This window comes from Rana temporaria, chromosome 13 (genome assembly GCF_905171775.1).
Source record: "Rana temporaria chromosome 13, aRanTem1.1, whole genome shotgun sequence".
Classification (NCBI taxonomy): domain Eukaryota; kingdom Metazoa; phylum Chordata; class Amphibia; order Anura; family Ranidae; genus Rana; species Rana temporaria.
In genome coordinates this window covers 47111828-47125994 of record NC_053501.1, presented here as the reverse complement: position 1 = coordinate 47125994, position 14167 = coordinate 47111828, and the positions used below count along the sequence as shown (strand labels likewise).

At 43.4% G+C, this 14167-nt stretch overlaps 1 protein-coding gene and 1 long non-coding RNA gene across 4 annotated transcripts in view; one reads left to right on the top strand and one right to left on the bottom strand.

The window, feature by feature from the left end:
• The window catches only part of SLC8A3 (solute carrier family 8 member A3), a 319194-nt gene that overhangs the window by 152918 nt on the left and 152109 nt on the right, over positions 1-14167 (top strand). The window lies entirely within an intron of this gene.
• LOC120920933 overlaps positions 9210-14167 on the bottom strand; it is a 181878-nt gene continuing 176920 nt past the window's right edge. Inside the window, exon 3 of the long non-coding RNA XR_005744806.1 lies at positions 9210-9315. This is a non-coding gene — a long non-coding RNA (uncharacterized LOC120920933). The remainder of the gene's footprint in view (positions 9316-14167) is intronic.

Here is a 14167-nt window from a genome sequence, read left to right as displayed (position 1 = left end):
CAATCCTGCAGCTAAATAGCCACCGGATTGCTTTTACAAGCTGCAAGAGCCCTTCTCTGTTTTCCTGGGCTCTTTTGTCCTACTAGCAACCTGGGACTGCAGCCAGCTGACCATAGAGCTGATCAGGGATTGGAATGGTGCCAATCATCTCTATGGTCTAAGAAACCAGAAGCGACAGGTATTTGTCACTTACGGTTCCTTTTGTAAACAAACCATTATTGGTTTGAAAAAGCATTGGATCATACAGATCTTGGGATAATCTGAAGCTTTTAAAGGCTGAGGAGTGATCTGGGGTCTAATAGACCTCAGATGTCTCAGTAAAGAGGACACGTCACTGCCTATTGTTATCACAAAATGCTTACATTTCTTGTGATAACAATAAAAGTGATAAAAACTAAAAGGTACAGTTTAAAAAAATAAATAAATAAGAATAAAAAAAATATATGGTATTTATTTCTATAGGGCTTCATAACATTTTGCAATACCCAATTTTATTCTCTGGGGCCTCTGCCCTAAAAATATATATTATGTTTGGGCGTTCTAACAAATTTTCTAGCAAAAAAATACAGATTTTTACATGTAAAGGCCTGGTCTTCAAGTAGTTAATACAGTGGCGTCATCCCTGCTGATTTGGCAATGGGAAAGCAGAAACACACTGGTCATCAGCATTGTCTCACTCTTATATGTCCACCTGTCTACATGTTCCATCCATGTCATATAGCTCTAAAGATGATGATCCTCCTCACATGTGCTCTCTCCCCCGTTGCAGTGCATCCGAGCTCAGTAATGCTGTGACAGAAGAGGTAGTGGACCTTGGATGTGTGGGGGTTTGAATGTTTGCTTCTGTAATGGTAGTGGTGAGCAGCAGTGTCTGGGAGCGTCTTAGCAACCTCCTAGCAACAAGGTAAGATAGGATAATGCCTTCTCTGGCAGTTTTTTTTTTGGCCAGGCTTCGGGGACAGCCTTTGGGTACAGTAAGTAAATGGCCCACACCTATAGCAAGGGCATTATCTAATCTACAGGTGCCCCTTACCTGCATAGGCAGTTTTTTGGTAAAGGCGAACCATTCCTTTAATATATATAGGATTTATGGCTCTGTTTTACTATCCTAATTCCCAGACTACAAAGGAAAGATTGATTTCCATGAGACTGGAACAGGAAGATGGGCCAGATCCACATAGCGAGTACGCCGGCGTATCTACTGATACGCCGCCTTACTTTCAAATTACCCGTGTTGTATCTTTAGTTTGAATCCTCAAACCAAGATACAGCGGCTTCTGGGTTCGATCCGACAGGCGTACGGCTTCGTACGCCTTCGGATTGTAGGTGCAATACTTCGGCGCCCACTGGGTGGAGTTCGCGTTGTTTTCCGCGTCCGGTATGCAAATTAGCTTTTTCCGACGATCCTTGAACGTACGCGCAGCCGTCGCATTCTCTTACGTCGTCTCTAGTCGGCTTTTTCCGGCGTATAGTTAAAGCTGCTATTTTGCGGCGTATAGATAGACTTGCCATGTTAAAGTATGGCCGTCGTTCCTGCGTCGAAATTTGAATTTTTTTTTTTTTTGCGTAAGTCGTCCGTGAATAGGGATGGACGTAAGTCACGTCTAAGTTAAAAAAATGACGTCGTTGCGATGTCATTTCGCGCAAAGCACGGCGGGAAATTTCGAAACGGAGCATGCGCAGTTCAATCGGCGCGGGGACGCGCTTCATTTAAATGAATCACGCCCCCTACCCGCCGATTTGAATTCCGCCGCCAGAAATACACTACGCCACCGTAACTTACGGCGCAAAATCTTCCTGGATTTGACTTTAAGCCAGGTAAGATACGGCGGCGTAGCGTATCTCTGATACGCTGCGCCTATCCAATTATATGTGGATCTGGCCCTCATTTTCTTTCATTTGGTGATGGACAGTTAGCCACAGCTGTCCGACATACTTTTTTGTTTTTTTACAATTTTTTTTGTTTGTTTATGAATTTTCAGACAGTGTGTGTGAAATAATAATTTGAATTTTTTTTTATAAAAAAATAGTGTTTACTCATTAATTTTGGACTGGGTATCCTGAAACATAATGATTTACTCTTGAGGGTGTTGTGCATAGTATAAAAATAAGCTTCCTCCTCCCCCTTCCGTACCCACTGCTAAAATTTCTCTCAATTGCATGCAGTCCTGTTCTGCCAATTGAAGTGACAGAGCACCTGACTGTCTCATCTCATTTCTGCTGAGAGGAAAGCATTCCCTGTGCATCAGCAAGTGGCTTGGAATAAATGAGCAGAGCTGATCCCTCCTCTGCATGCAACTATTATGTCTAAACCCGTTAAACCTTTCCTTAGCAGATCGTTTTGCAGATATGTGTAGATTTGTATATATATTTTTTTACTTTCTTTATTAATAATAAATACATTTTACAGTTATATTTGGTTACAGCAGATAATCTCTCTATATATTTTCAATGGCAAAAATCATTGCAGATTTGTATTTTTAATGCACTCTAAATTAAATAATCCTTGGTCAATATTTCGATTTCCTCCTGACACCTCTGTGACTCTTAGCAGATGCAATGGTTTTGTGTGTTATTTTAATATAGAACATTTTTCATTTAAAGTTGTCTGCCGATAAGTAAAGGCATTTACAGAGATTTATAGTGACTCTGTTGCTTTAAAAAAAAATCCAACCTGTAAAAGTTATAGTATTTACAGTACCAGACCTGCTAATGATGACTCCAGTCTTCAGCTGAAAGATATTTAGTATTTTATATTTTTTTAGGTGTATCAGATGCCTGTCCCCACAGAGCTGTAGTGGCGTAGTTGCTGATGGGTTGGACCACAGCATAAAGCGGGTGAGGTAGGCATATGACACACTCATAAGTGGGTCAGGTGAATGGAAATCAAAGCTGAATTACAGGAAGATATTAAATAAAAAAACATTTATTCCAGTTGTGGATTGGTAAAAAAAAATATGTATATAGACAGCGGAGAATATCGAGTGGAGTCTGTTTGATATCGCCTGTTATATTCCACCCCACAGTGGCACTAATGGCATTGTTGTAAGCCAAAAGGAAGGAGTCGCGCTATACAAACAAGGACAAATTGCCTATTATCCAATATGTTGAAATGGACACAATAAAAATAAAATAAGTAGCATACAGTGAATGTCTATAATATATACAAAAATATATTGTATTTATCACGGTATAACGCGCTCCCGCGTATACCGCGCACCCCTAAAGTGGCCCCCAATCCTGTGGAAAAAAAGTTTTTTCGTTTTTTTTGTACTTACAGTTTTGGTGTCTTGTGCGGCGTCCATCGGCGGCCTCGTCAGGTCCGGCGTCCTTCTGCGGCTTCGGGTGTCTTCTCCGGCGTCCGTCTTCGGCGGGTCGGGTGTCCTCTTCGGCGGGTCGGGTGTCCTCTTCGGCGGGTCGGGCGTCCTTCTGCGGCGTCCTCGCGTCCTGCCCGCTCGTTTCCCGCGCCGAGTTTGAATACTGCGCCGACATATACAGAGCGCAGTACACTCGTGTATTGTCGGCAATGCTCGGCTACCCGCGCTGACGTCCTGTACGTCCAGGACGTGAGTGCGGAAGGAGCAGAGACTGCCCGACTGTACTGCGCTCGATATATGTCGGCTCAGTATTCAAAACTCGGCGCGGGTATCGGCGTATACTGCGCACCCACGATTTTGCCCTGATTTTCAGGGCAAAAAAGTGCGCGGTATACGCCGATAAATACGGTATATAAAATTGAAAAGTAAAAAAATAATATAGCAAAGTCCAATAGTAGACAAAGATAAGAATAGTCTGCCCAAAGTGCAAAGGATCCACAAACGGTGCAGTAGATGACGAAACAAGAGCCTCCACCACCATCAAACACTGACCCTTACCAGAGCCAAAGATCTCAAAGAGATCAAACACAGCAGGGATGCAGGAAAACAGCCATCATCCACAATGGGAGTGTGATTGTAACATCCGTCTGGTTAAATAAGCCAAGTCTTCACCCGTATCTCAATCAATCAAAGGGTAGCAGCACTCCAGGATATGAAAAAGGAACCAATGAAGACTCGCATAGTGTAAAATCTCTCATACAATTTAATAGGTAAAAGAGAATGCACACTTGCATCAAGCATGTAGATTTACAGCATAAAAACAAATCAGCCGGCCGGCTTTCAGTAGCGTGTACCCGTCTCTTCCGGGTCCTCACACATGATGCGGTGACGTCAGAACGCCGCCTCCCAATGTTTCGTCTATAATGGGACTTAATCCTGTGACTAAGTCCCATTAGAGACGAAACGTTGATATGCAACGTGATTCTGAGCATGCGCACGCATGCGCCGTTCGTTCGGCCCTTCATTTACATAGGGTCACGCTTCATTTTATTACATCACGCCCACTTCCTTGCTACTTTGAATTAGGCGGGCTTACGCCGGCCAATTTACGCTACGCCGCCACAACTTACGGAGAAAGTGCTTTGTGAATACTGGTCTTGCCTCTCTATGTTACGTCGGCGTAGCGCATATGAGATGCGCTACGCCGGAGAATCCGGCTATATGTGTTTTGGATTTACTGAAATTTTAACTGCAGTTTATAGACACTCTCACACATAAGGCTTAGATAATTATGATGGACATTCCTTTTTATATCTGGATGATCTTCTCCTAAAATGTTTAACATGGTTACATATGTGCGGAATTGTTGTTTTGCATGTAATAGACATTTAAGTGTTGAGTATTCGCATAATACTTAATAGACAGCACCTTATCTAAACTGTTAACGTTGGCCCGAAGCTAGCGGTTTTGAATGAGCATTATCTCATACAATGGACTTTGTGAATTGACTTTCATAGTCAGAATACCTTGGATTTCAATAAAATATCATGCATGGGGCAAATAAAACACGTACACTCTAATGCTTTCAGTAAACTGAAAAATCAATTTTAGTCATATAAAAGCAAATAATGCGCAGTAATGGAAATATCACATGCATTATGCTTTGTAGAATTGAGTCTATAGTTATAGTTACAGGAAAAACCATATCCATCTTCTTCTTTGTATATTACCTATCACGGGAAGAGCTGTTGAATGAATCCATTCAGGAATCTGTAAGCTATAAAAATTCCGAAGCATCAGCAAACTTTATAATATCTTTGTTAAAGCTGAAAATCCAGACAGATATCCAACTAAAATATATAGCTAGATTCAGAGAGAGTTCAGTATCAGTAGATCCGCCGACCTAACTCGGAATCTGCGCCGTCCTAAGTTTAAGTGTATTCTCAAACTGAGATACACTTAAACCTAGCTAAGATACGACAGCCAGCGGAAGAAGTCCTGTACCTTGGGACGATACGCGTGCGGGGGGCTTCCATTTTTGATGTCAGGACAGCCACCTACTTGGTATTTTATCGATATATTCTATGCACTAGGATATAGTGCCTCTTTTGTGAGTACTTTTATTTTAAATAAATTTATTGCATTTTGGTTACTATACGGAGAACACTATGTGTCTACTTTATACTTTTTCATGCCATTCAACTACATGAGAGTATACCAGATGACCATCCGCCACTGAAAGTCGGTTTGGAGAAAAGGATCGACCGAGGAGGCACCGTTATCATCTTATAATACCCCCTTATTAGAGGGACAGCGCATTTGACCTGCTGCTCACCCACAGGTCCATCTGCTAAGGTGAGCGGTTTGTACTTCTATCTAAGGATACTTGACTGTTTTATAAGGAGTCTTCATCCGATCACCTTTATTGAGGTTCCAGAAGTCACCCTTATCCTCTCTTCATTTTGATTAATTATTTGTTTTTTGGACTTTCATCATTTTGTTAGTAGCGCTGCACTGCTTTTTTTACATACTCTGACCAAGGACTTATTGACCCTCAGTGTTCAGAAGCTTTGTTATTGTTTTGTCCTTTGCGCAGTCTGCTCTCTCTATTCAAAAGTGCCAGAATAGGCCTGGTATGGAGGTGTGTGTATAACAGCCCTGTATGGAAGTGGTTAAGGTCCCCCAATTATGTTGAGTATTCTCAATATTGCCCATGAAGCCACATGAATAGATCCTCTACCTGCTGTGTGTTTTTTCTTTTCTTTTTTTTTACATTGGTAAATATCCCTCATGGCAGTGCGCAGCTTTGTATGCCTTTGTTGACAGTAGTTTACTTATTAGCCCTAAAAAAAATGGCAGAATTTAACATCAAAATGCATCTTCCAAAGACCTCAATAAGATATTCATATAAGTTCAGGTTCACAAATCCATTAGGTAGAAAAAAAAAGTTGATAACCTTAAAAAAAAAAATAAAAATGATTCCTTGCAACATCAATATCCATTAAGGATGTGATGTGTAAATCATGTCATACTATGGCTGGAGCTGTGTGGGTACCTTGAAGAGATTTTGTCCTGTATAAAGTGACATGGCCTGTCTATCATCAGAAACACCCAACACCTAATGCACTGTGTATGTGGGCAAAGATGCATTGTTCTCTGTGCCCATCCCTGTGTTTTTTAGAATGTTTACATTTTTATCGTGACTGCGACATTATGGCCGACACTTTTGACACCATTTTTTGGGACCATTGTCATTTTTACAGTGATCAGTGCTATAAAAAATGCACTGATTACTGTGAAAATGACACTGGCAGTGAAGTGGTTAACCTGTAGGGGGCGCTGAAGGGGTTAAGTGGGACCTAATGTGTGTTTCTAACTCTAGGGGGATGTAACTTGGCGTGTGACATCACTGATCGTCGTTCCCTATGACAGGGAACAGACGATCAGTGACAGGCTCACTAGGAAGCACGGGGAGAGGTTTGTTTACACTTACCCCTCCCCGTTCTTCCGCTCTGTGACCCGATCACGGGAGACCGGCGGCGATCGGGTCCGTGGGTCCCGCAGGCGCGATCACAGAGCTCAGGACCGGGTCACGAGCACACCGACAACGACGCGCGCGCGACCCACGGCTGGACTCTTAAAGAACTGCGTACCTGTACGTGCTGATGCCCAGCCGTGCCGCTCTACAAAACGTATATCGGTGTGAGGCGGTCCTTAATCGGTTAAGATACCTCTTCCCAAGCCTACAGTTTGCTGTTCAGCACTATGTGACAGTTCTCTTCAGCTTTTGAGTTGCATATTGTAATGTTCTATTTAAGGTTTGGTAAGCTTTTTTGCACAACTATCAGGCCTTGCAATGTTTTAGTTTTACAATGTAGAAATTCATTACCTCAATGCATTCTTGTGCTGCAATGCATTCTACAAAGTAATGGCCCTTGTGCCATTTTGTAGAAACGGTTCAAATAGATACATGACAGTGGATTTATTGAACAGATGATTCCAGTAGCTGCTCAGGATATAATTGCTACACCCACAACTCTTCCACTTTGTCAGCAAGAAGATTAGTAGTCATTTAATAGCCTTTAAGCTGTACATTGAACATATACTCCACGGTAATAGATCCCAGGGTGTGATGCAACAATGTCAAATGGTTTACTAGCCGTGTCATCCGTGTTCACATTTTTACCTCCCACCAGCACTTTTATCTCATGTAATTACCATGTTAAATGATTTCTATAATTTGATGCTGTCTGCAGTTTCATGTATTTATGTGAGAATTTTAGGTGGACATGAGTGGGAGTTATAATATAGGAAAAGCCTGTAAAATAATTCTCAGTGTTGATGTTGGGCAGGACTTTGAGGTAGCAGATGAACAAATGTTTTGCTTTTAAGGTTAGCTACAGTATAAAAAACATTGTGCCCTTGGACCAAATATAATCTAAGTGGCCGCCTACAGCTGCAATGTTGGGCTAACATACATTAAACAATTGCTTAAATAGGTAAGTGGCGGGGCCTCTCGGCAACGTCATATGGTCTCACTGCCTCCTTGTGATGTCACTGACCAATGCTTGCTGGGGAGGGGGGGTGTCCCTGAATGGCTGTATGGAAATGTGGTCACCCTATCTGGGGGTAGGGCTACAAATAAATAAAACCGTTTTACATTGTGGTGTGCCAAAAAGAGTCCCCTTTTATATCCATGCGTTCCCAGCAAAATTTCCTTCTAAACCCATTTATGCCCAGCAGAGACCCCCCTGAACATTCATGGGAGCCTGCAGAGCCCCCCTCGACATCCATGGGGGCCAGCAGAACCCCCCCGGACACCCATGGGAGCCAACAGAGCCCCCCCGGACACCCATGGGAGCCAGCAAAGCCCCCGGACATCCATGGGAGCCAGCAAAGCCCCCCCTGGACATCCATGGGTGCCAGCAGAGCCCCCCCCAGCAAAGACCCCTGTGTATATCCATGGGAGCCAGCAAAGCCCCCCCTCCCTTGGACATCCATGGGTGCTAGCAGAGCCCCCCCCCGACATCCATGGGTGCCAGCAGAGCCCCCCCCCCCCCGGACATCCATACCACTATCTCCCATCGCCTCTTTAAAAAAAAAACAGGGAGTAATACTTACCAGGTTGTTTTTTTATTTTGGAGCGTCATTGAAGAATGGGTGTCACTAGCGTAGGCGCCGCCGTGTAGCCGACTCACATACACACTGACTCACTGCACGCAGGTCAGCGCCGCTGCGCGGGGGGGGGGGCTTACTCCGAGATCGAGTCCTCCTTCAGATGCCGCCAGCAGGTGCAGCGGCACACTCTCTCTGGGCAGGCGACTCTCTAAGGGCGAGCGACTGTCCCGGCGGCGGTGACCCAGTCAATTTTCCGCCCTGTTCCCAGGGCCGGCGCTGGCGCCGTAAGGCAAGTGCCCATGTTGCCTTGCGCTAGCGCCGGCCCTGAGTGTTACTAGCTGCAGCAGATATATCTGGGTGACAAATATTATCTTATTTTCAGAGGCATAGCTAAATTCTAATGGACCCCGTGCATTATTTTAGCAAAGGCCCCTTAACATATTATTTCAAAATATCTTTAATAGTAATTAATATGGCTCACAAATCTATCCAACACGGAAGCTTGTGGGCCTGAAAGGCTCTTTTAGCAAATAGACATGTTGCTATAATGTTTCTATTGGTGCAATGAAGGGGAAAAGAGACAAGCGTTCGAGAATCAGGGTCAGGGCTGGGCCCCCAAGGCCCAGTATAGATGGCTGCCTCTGCTATCCTTGTTGCTATGGCAGTGCTTACAGTCATGAGAAGAATCTTGCTGTACACTCTCTTAAAAATAAGTGAGAAACCTGGAAGACAAATATTCAGTTGCAAGCCTTTTCCCTTTATACCTACCTGTTTGAATATTTACCTTGATGCCTTCCCTTTGACTATGCGTAGCAAGAAACTCACCGGTTTATTAAACACTCGTCAAAGTAAATAAGCTATGTCCAGAGAATGCTGTATTCTGTAGATGAAAGCAATACATTTAAAACAATTAATATAAATGATATTTGAAGATGAGTACTGTATAGGCTCAAAAAATAAAGCTGTGTGTTTTCAGGCTGTTAAAGTGATAATGCTTTGCTGCATGTGCTAGCAGTTAAAGTGCACATGTATTCTTTATAGTGATGATGAATTATTAAAGCGGGAGTTCACCCTAAAAAAAAAATTTAAGATTAGATTCATGCTCATTTTGTCTAGGGGAATCGGCAATTTTTTTTAAAAACAAAGCAGTACTTACCGTTTTAGAGAGCGATCTTCTCCGCCGCTTCCGGGTATGGTCTTCGGGACTGGGCATTCCTTCTTGATTGACAGTCTTCCGACAGGCTTCCGACGGTCGCATCTATCGCGTCACAAGTAGCCGAAAGAAGCCGAACGTCGGTGCAGCTCTATACGGCGCCTGCGCACTGACGTTTGGCTACTGTCGGAAAATCGTGACGCGATAGATGCGACTGTCGGAAGACTGTCAATCAAGAAGGAACGCACAGTCCCGCAGCCCATGCCTGGAAGCGGCAAAGAAGATGTATCTCTAAAACGGTAAGTACGGCTTTGATTTAAAAAAAACTACCCGATTCCCCTTGACAAAATGAGCATGAATCTAATCTTAAAAATTGTCATTTCCGGGTGAACCTCCACTTTAAAGGGATTGTAAAGTCTCATTTTTTTTCTATTAAAATAACAAACATAGTATACTTATCTGCTCTGTGTAAGGGTTTTGCACAGGACATCCCCCATTCTCCTTTTCTTGGGTTACTGGCTAGAGCTCCTCCCTCCTTTTGAGTGCCTCTTACAGCAAGCTGCTTGCTATGGGGGCACCCAAGCCGAGCCGCTGATCTGTGTGTCCATTCAGACACAGAGCCACACCAAGGCCCCACCCCTCTCTCCTCATTGGCTATCTGAGTTTTATTGACAGCAGCGGGAGCCAATGGCACTGCTGTTGTGTCTCAGTCAATCTGTTATTAAAAAAAGGATTGTGTATAACCCATTACTGCTACCAATCACTGTTGCTCTTCACCTCCTCCATTCATGTTTCCACCAATATTGATCACATCTCTTTTTCTTCTTGCACCCACTACCAATCACCACTGCTATCTACCCTCTCCCTTTATACTCCTACAACTAGTTACCAATTCTCTCTCTTCTTTCCTGCTACTAGTCACCATTGTGTTTCATCCCCTTCATAATTACTCCTACAGTCCATTGGTTTTAGTGGGGATTAAATGTACAATGGTCCCTGGGCTGTTTTCAGTTCATACCCCCTTCATCCAATAAAAACATCTTTCAACCAGAAATGGTCTGGACCAACTTTTGCAAAGCCTTACCTACTAGTCATAAACAAACTCCTTTTAATATTCCCATTTGCTACCTTATAACTTCTAATACCAGACCTTAATCTTACATCCTGGTGTGCTAAGGGTATACTTCCCTTAGACAATTTATACGTTGGTCCAGCCCTGAAAACCTTTTGAGCATTACAGCTAGAATATTATCTCCCTCCCAATGCAAATTGCCCACCTATTAAGAAACACTTAAAGTTGGTTTACTTTTTTACCTGGGCAAGTAGCTCAATACTTGACCACTACATACACTTTCCAATGTGTAAACCTATGGTAAATGGCCGGAAAAAAATTGATTCGCTGGTACCTACCACTGCATCGATTATCATTTTTTTGGGAGGGAAATGCTGTATATCCTGACTGCGGGGGCCCGGGGACTCTAATGCATACTTTATGGTCTTGCCCACAGCTATCTAAATTTTGGCCTCCTGTATTCAATCTTATCTCTAAGATTTTAGGATTGAGTATTATGTAAAGCAGCAAAAAGTTATTTTCCCGGTACTGTGACTGAATTATAATGCTGCATCTCAGTGTTATTGCCTCCCCTGGTCTTTCCGATTTGGTGGTGGACAATTGCAGACAAATGCATACTTGTTTTTATTTTTATTTTAGTTTTTTACAGATATAGTGGTAGTAACTCTACCCCTGTAGGAACCGCTGAGTAGGATGGGTTCTCTGTTCTTTGCCGCAACCTTTTTCCAAAAACCTCAGCCCCTCTTACACACCAGGTTGAGTGTACAAACATACAATATCACAGGAATTCAATTATGTGAATGCTTGGGACCCAGTAGTAGCACTATATCAAAGAAAACCGGCACCACACCACGTAGTAAAGTCAAACTTAATATATTGTTGCCCAGTATGGTTGGTAATTAGGCAAGCACAGAAATTTAGCTTACAAAGTGATTAACAGTAAGGACTAAGCATAAGATCACATTTGGTTTCCTGATCAACATAAACAATAACAAGGCCACCTCAAGTGCAGCAGTAGTGAAGTTTAATCTAGCGAGTGCTGCAACTATACTGCCAGAGCGCATTTATGGCGGTAATGCTTGTCCTAAACCGATTGGGAATGCACTGTCCAAAAAAAAGGAGGATAGTAAGGGCAGGGGAACTAAGGGGACTTGGAGAATAATTATTATGGGAAGGACAGTGCTTTGAGAAGTTCTTTTGCCAGCTATCATTGGGGCCCATTAGAAAGGTTGATACACAGTTACAATTAACCTGAATACAGTATAGGTATGGTATAGTCTTGACACATGTGTAAGGTAGGTACAGGTAAAGGCGCACTAAAGGTTCGGTATATTGCAGATATAGGTTGTTATAGGTGCAGTCTAGATTTAGTAGAAGTGTGATATAGAGTGCACTATGGGTGCAGTATGGATTGGGTACAGTTGGTGTTCTGCTCTAAGGCTCAGTTCCTGCCAGCAGTATCAGCAATGGGCAAAATCTCTCATCAGTCCCTGCAGTGACTTCTCACTGTAGAAGGGGGCCCCCCTCAGTCTCTCCCTGAAGACCTCCGGTGATCAGCGGTGAGATGCAGAGGGTGAGTTGATACTCTAGTCTCCCTGCAGCAGGTGTGTAGGTGCTGTGATGTGGGCACTGCTGCGCTGCCCCCCCAGGTGTCTTTTCTCCCACTCTGGATCTCCACTGGTATGTTCTCCCGCTGGTAGGTGAACATTCAGATAGAGGTGCTCTCTCTCTAATTCTTTTAGTGCCAAGAGAAAGCACTTTGCTGGGTGGTTTAATAAGATTCATCTCTCACACTTCCTGCACAGTGCCTGTTAGGATCTGTAGTGTAAGCAGTAATTTGGCCACATTATATGGCTGCCATCTCAAATGCCAACTCAGAGGATTTTTAGCACTCTGCATAGAAGTCTATGAGCTTGCTTGGCTTTAGCACTCCCCCTGCTGGCTGGAGGAGAATGGTGCAGCATAACATCAGTATCTCAGTAGAGGGAGAGAAGAATAAAAGGCAATGTCTCCTTCTCTATATTGCTGTAACCCAGCACCTGGTTATGTGACATTTGTATGGCACTCAGCAGAAATGTACATAGATCAGTATGTCAAAATATTCTGCTGTTAGGGTTGCAGAGGGAGATTCGCCTTTAGCTCTTAGCAGCAGAGCTGATTGTTGAAATCTTTATAGCATTATGTAAAGTTTGTTGCCAAATTATTTTCTTGCCCGTGTCTGAAATGCAGTTTTCTGTGTCCACAGCAAGGGACAAAGCTCTTGGGCATCCACTTCTTTGGGCAAATACACATCAGAACACTGCTGCATAATGAATTTTGCAGCTACATTCATGTCAGGCATCTATTACCATTTATATTGCATCCCAAGTGTCAAGTGCTGCCTCTAAGTGCCTTGGCTTTTATTTTTTTAAACCCTAGAGCAGATTCTGCTGCATACCTTAAACAAAAGAATGTTTACTATTTTAACTGGAATTCCTTTATAGTGGAACACCTTGTCTGCACCTTTATTTGTGAATAATAATTTGTAATATCTAGAAATACAAAAATGCAAATCTGGTCCCATACAACCCTTTCTTGTGGGTGTCTACTTACCCTTCAATGTGCTAAATTCCCTAAATAACAGTGACCTGCTGAGTGACATTAAATAGTATAGGGACATGAGTGAAGATATTATTCCTCTGGTTATGTTAAGTCTCTGATACAAGGACTGAATACAGAGGATGTAAAATGTCTTTGCTAATGTAAAGGGGTAATAGGCTTTGAATGCAGGTATGCAATCGTTAGGTCTGGAAAGACTTCTTCTTTCTATGGGAATCTGCTGCTTTGGGAATTGCCAGTGACAGGCTCCATGAAAGAAATGGGAGGATGTGTGTGTGTGTGTGTGTGTGTAAGGAGGCAAGAGCACTTTGTGTTAGAAGAGCTGATTAGCCTGTTAAAAGTCCCCCCCCCCCATCTCCTTACTTCAGATGTCTAGGCAAGTCGGATTGGAGTGGCCAAGAGGGTAATTGCACCCCAGAAGGGTCTAGTGACAGTGGTATGCCATGGTTGAGATGTTGGAAGTGCAGGCAAGAGTTCAAGGTGAACTTCTACCTTCTACCTAAATGTGAAGAGTCGTTCTGTTCATTTTAGTTAATACATTGTTTTGCTTCTGTAAAGTGTGAGGTCCAAGTCTACGAGTGGGGCGCTTGTACCTTTCCACACAAACCCATGGCTCAAGATTAGATGTCCAGCACATCCCCTTCCCTTACATTAGATGTCAAGAGCCACCCCACCATCAGAAGTTGAGTCTCCCACTCTCCCTTACATGACAGTGCACCCCCTTTTCTTATGCTGCTGTTGGGAAGAAGCTGGATGCATTGCTTGAAAGCAGAGAGTAATGGTCTGGAGTAGGACCAGAGGAGGGCTGGAGCTCTCCTGCAGCTGGAGGAGAGGTGCGAGGGCCACATGAAATGGCCTGGAGGGCCGGATTCGGCCCGTGGGCCTTGTGTTTGACACCGGTGCTCTAAG